Raw genomic sequence first — 5,901 nt, forward strand, 5'->3', positions numbered from 1 at the left:
GAAAGGATGTTCCGGGAATTGTTTGATTTTATATCTGAAGTACAAACCTTGTTAGCATATCTGACACACCCAGTGTGCTCTGCTTGTAACTCAGGTGAGAGGAAGTCAGCTATTGGTTGTAAATGAAAAGCAGAAACAAAGCAACTCACACAAAATGCTGAAGGTCTCAGTAGGTCAGGCATTATCTATGGATATGAATAAAGAGTTGATCTTTCATCCCGAAACCCTTTCAGGACTGGAAAGGAAGGATGGAATATACCAGAATAGAAAGGTGTGGGGAGCGGGATGAGGCTAGCTAAGTGATAGGTGAAAGTGGGTTGGTAGCAATGATAAAGGGCTGGAAAGGAAGGAATCTGATAGGATAGGACAGTGAAGCTCAGGAGAAAAGGAAGGAGGATGTGATAGGCAGCTGAGAGGAGGAAAGAGGACAGAGTGGAGAAGAGGAGGAGAGGAGGAGGGAATTTTTTTTACCAGAAGTAGAAAATGATATTCATGTCATTGGGCTGGAGGCCACCCAGATGGAATATACGTAAGGTGTTGCTAGCAGCTCAGACAACATTTCCAATCAACAGAATTCAATGAGAACTGGGAATGTGAAAATAGAAAATGGGAAAACAGAAATAGGATTTAGGAATGAGAAAACAGAAAATGATGAGTAAGGTTGATTATTCTTCTCCATAGATGCTGCCTGACAAGCTGGTTCCTGTAGTATTTTGTGTGTGTTGCCATTGTGATGAACGGTCATTGATCAGAAACACTAACTCTGTGTCTCTCTCCACAAAAGCTGCCAAACCTGCTGAAGATTTCCGTCATTATCTCCTTTATTTCAGATTTCTTGCATTTCAGGATTTTCACTTTGATGATCACAAATATCATGAGGTCAAAGATTTAGCGAATAATGGTTCAGGTTGGAAAACAAAACAACATGAGCTGGCAGAAACAGGAGCAATTCAATGTTAAGCGAGAATGATCGGTGTGAAAGGAATTTTTAATCAGATGTGAAGTAACTATCAGGATATCAGGCAGGAACTTGTAAGGATCAATTGGAAATAGATTTTCTCAGGGAAACGTACCGAAGATATATGGTGAATGATCACGGGATATTTGTGTGGGGTTCTGAGTAGTTTCCTTGCAATGAGACATGGAAAGAATGGTAGGGTACAAGATCCATGGTGCACAAAGGCTGTTGTAAATCTAGTCAAGAAGAAAAGAAGAGCTTATGAAAGGTTCAAAAACCTAGGTAATGTTAGGAATCTAGAAGATTATAAGGCTGGCAGGAAGGAGCTTAAAAATGAAATTAGGAGAGCCAGAAGGGGCCATGAGAAGGCCTTGGCTGACTGGATTAAGGAAAACACCAAGGCATTCTACAAGTATGTGAAGAGCAAGAGGATAAGATATGAGAGAATAGAATCAATCAAGTGTGATAATGGAATAATGCGTATGGAACCGGAGGAAATAGCGGACATACATAATGAATACTTTGTTTTAGTATTCACTATGGAAAAGGATCTTGGCGATTGTAGGGATGACTTCCAGTGGACTGAAAAGCTTGAGAATGTAGATATTAAGAAAGAGGATGTGCTGGAGCTTTTGGAAAGCATCAAGTTCGATAATTCACCAGGACTGGACAGGATGTACCCCAGGCTACTGTGGGAAGCAATGGAGGAGATTGTTGAGCCTCTGAGGATGATCTTTGCAACATCAATGGGGACAGGAGAGGTTCCGGAGAACTGGAGGGTTGCGGATGTTGTTCCCTATTCAAAACAGGGAGTAGAGATAGCCCAGAAAATTATAGGACAGTGAGTCTTATTCAGTTGTTGGTAAGTTGATGGAGAAGATCCTGAGAGGCAGGGTTTTTATAAATGACCTGGATGAGGAACTGGAGGGATGGGTTAGTAAATTTGCTGATGTCACAAAGGTTGGGTGTGTTGTCGATAGTGTGGAAGGCTGTCAGAGTTTACAACGTGATATTGATAGTATGCAAAACTGGGCTGAAAAGTGGCAGTTGGAATTCAACCCAGATAAGTGTGAGGTGGTTCATTTTGGAAGGTCAAATATGATGGCAGAATCTAGTATTAATGGTAAGACTCTTGGCAGTGTGGAGAATCAGAGGGATCTTGGGGTCTGAGTCCAAAGGACACTCAAATCTGCTATGCAGATTTACTCTGTGATTAAGAAGACGTATGGTGCATTGGCCTTCATCAATCGTGGGATTGAGTTTAAGAGCCAAGAGGTATTGTTGCAGCTATATAGGACCCTGGTCAGACCCCACTTGTGCTCAGTTTTGGTCACCTCACTATAGGAAGGACGTGGAATCCATAGAAAGGGTGCAGAGGAAATTTACAAGGATGTTGCCTGGATTGGGGAGTAGGCCTTATGAGGATAGGTTGAATGAACTCGACCTTTTCTCCTTGGAGAAACAAAAGATGAGAGGTGATTTGATAGAAGTGTACAAGATAATGAGAAGTATTGATTGTATGGATAGTCAGAGGCTTTTCCCCAGGGTTGAAATGGCTAGCACAAGAGGGCATAGTTTTAAAGTGCTTGGAAGCTGGTACAGAGGAGATGTCACGGGTAAGTTTTTTTACGTAGAGAGTGGTGTGTGTGTGGAATGGGCTGTCAGTGACGGTGGTGGAGGCGGATACAACAGGGTCTTTTAAGAGACTCTGGATGGCTACATGGAGCTATGCGTAAAGCCTGGTAGGGACATTTTCGGCACAGCTTTGTGGGCTGAGGGGCCTTTATTGTGCTGTATGTTTTTCTATGTTTCTAACAAAACCTGAAAACCAAAAACAGGTGCTGCAAGTCTGAAATAAAACCGGGAAATGCTGGAAACCACAGGTTAGGCAAGCTCCATGGAAAAAGAGATTTTATTAGCATTTCAAGTGGAAGAACCTTTTGTACAACTGGAAAATAGAGAAAACGGGTTGGTTTTAAATTGCCAGGATAGAGACATTATTTTGTTAAAGACATCATCTGGGTGATGGGTCTTAATGAGCAGTGCCACAAAGTCATGATGTGTCTGAAATATTAATCATTTCCACAAGCTGTTGGTTTACACTGTTTCACAAATCTGATGGCTACTCCATTAAGCCTATGATCATCACTAAAGACCTGATAGTGAATGCATTCAGCTCTAATTGGTCACTGCCTAGGAGGCCCCGAGGCTCACAATATATTAAATAATCGGTAAAACGGAGAGAGTATTAACGATAACATAGAACTCTTGCAGACACTGCAATCCATGACACAACAACCCATGCAATCCGGAAACGCAAGAAAGTAAGGATCGATAAAAATCCCTACAATGTCAAAGGTCACTCTGAGTACAGAACAGGTAATCCGTGTTCCTGCGGAGTCTGAGGAAATTCCAGAACAAGTTTGTTCACTTGAAATCACGAGCCACAGACACCAACAATAAATCTGAAATACTCGACCCAGGCAACTATAACGTTGCCCTTTAAAGTGCCCTTCAAAGTGACAGTACTTTGGAGATTTTTCTACAGAGAACCGTTGTTGTTTTTGAAATGAATGGACACATCCACAGCTGTGTCTCTGTCATTCTTAATGAAGACAAAATCTAGAATCCAGGCATGACCTTCCTCATCAAGGAATTGCTGTTCTTTTCAGACAGTAAAGCCAAACAAGCACCATTTATTACAGAGCATATCCAGGATCTTATTATGATGCTGGATGTTCGGTAGCTTCACGGACAGGCATGCTCTTGAAATGTTTCTGATGGTTTCTCTGGCCAGACCACATTTCCTGCATTCTCTAGACTCCGTGGGTTCTGGCCAGAGTGTGGATGTTCTTAACTGTGTCCAAGTTTGACCAGAGGATCAGGCCAGTTATATAATTAGACTGCCTAAAAGGCATAAAGCACCTCAGCTAGCTATTGGACTGGGAGTTGTTACAAAAGCAACAAAATTCAATCCCTTGATCACCTTGCCACACCACTGACCGACAATTATTCCTATTTACTTCTATATCGATATTGTCCTCCTCACTTCTCACCACATCTCCTAAATGGCTAGTGGCATTAAGATATTTTAATTGTTTGTATCTTCCAATTTTCTCACCCATGTGGATTCCAGCAAATCTGATACTCAATCTTACCATACCAATCTTTGAATTCATAAAATTCTCATATTTTTTAATCTTGGCCCATGGAAATTGAGTTTTGAATTTGGGGGATTTTCAAGCTATCATCTCTATACCTAGAATATAAGATACCATCATTACAACTGAAGAGGAGTTGTAAAACGTCCTTCACGAGGCCCCAGACTCTTCCACCCAGTTTGGATAGAATGTTCTGGAAAGCCTGACGAAGTATCAATGAATCATAAAGTCATAGAGATGGAGTAGGTCTTAAAAATGCAAATCTTTTGGGCAGGTTGGAGCCTAGTGCTCAGGATGTTCATACCCCATTCCTTGAGTTTAATTATCCTGTCTTGTCTGGAACACCCAATCCAGGGGTTGATCCTAGCACCAAAATACTTTTCTATGTTACAAGGAATAAATATACTTCACCTCCATTAAAAAGTTTATAGACATAATTAAATAGGAATGTTTTTACCTTGCATTCCATATAAAAGCCATCAGTCTTGTTGAGATTAACCTCAAGGCCAGACTTCATACAGAAGATTTCTAAGACTTTGAGGTTCCTGACCAAGCCCTTGTGAGAATCACTCTGCAGCACAGCATCATCAGCAAAGGCTGGGGCTGTACATGACTTATTGCCAGTAGATGGCACCAGACCCATCCCTATCTGATGAATATAAAAGAATGCGTTAGTAGAAACAGACAACCTAAAGGCACCAAATCAGTAAGTTTATCCGTTTGTGCACATAATATTTTAATATGTTGCAGCTCACACCCCCGGTTCCATCTATATCCACCTTCTGAGCTTCGGCCACCATCCAAACCGCTGCTGTCCAGTATCCGCCGCCCTGGAACCGCTGTCTGCTCCTCGCACGTCCGTCCTCTTCGCACACCTCCCGAGAAGACCACGAACACCTGCTCAGCTTACACTTACAAGATAGCATAACAATTCTCCTTTGGTTAGTTCCCCCCCTTATTTGCAGTCATAACCCAAACACTCCAGACACCAAAACCCATTACAGCATTAAGTAATATTACAGAGAAGCTATTTTGTTAGCCTGAACAGTTAACACCACAGTTAGTGATACTCAGAGCCCTACAAGTGTCTGAAACCATGTTAGATAATATTGGGGAAAGAGGGTCTGCTTGATTTACTCACTTTAGAATAACAATGGGTCAGTCCCAGCCTTGTCATTCTCAACAAGAGAACTGAAACCTGTATTTAGGTCTGTAATGAGGCCCACAAAATGGCACCAACACCCATCCAGTGCAAAGCTTCAACAATAAGCTTATAAGCAGAATATAGTATTAATGGCAAGACTCTTGGCAGTGTGAAGGATCAGAGAGATTCTGGGGTCCGAGTCCATAGGACACTTAAAGCTGCTGGCATACGGTGCATTAGCCTTCATCAATGGTGGGATTGAGTTACATAGAAAACCTACAGCACAATACAGGCCCTTCGGCCCACAAAGTGGTGCCACACATGTCCCTACCTGAGAAATTACTCGGCTCACCCATAGCCTTCTACTTTTCTAAGCTCCATGTACCTGTCCAGGTGTCTCTTAAAAGACCCTATCATATCTGCCTCCACCACCACTGCCGGCAGCCCATTCCACGCACTCACCACTCTCTGCGTAAAAAACTTACCCCTGACATCTCCTCTGTACCTACTCCCCAGCACCCTAAACCTGTGTCCTCTTGTGGCAACCATTTCAGCCTTAAGAAAAAGCCTCTGACTATCCACATGATCAATGCCTCTCCTCATCTTATACACCTCAATCAGGTCACCGCTCATCCTCC

This window comes from Hemitrygon akajei, chromosome 3 (genome assembly GCF_048418815.1).
Source record: "Hemitrygon akajei chromosome 3, sHemAka1.3, whole genome shotgun sequence".
NCBI classification, from domain to species: Eukaryota; Metazoa; Chordata; class Chondrichthyes; order Myliobatiformes; family Dasyatidae; genus Hemitrygon; species Hemitrygon akajei.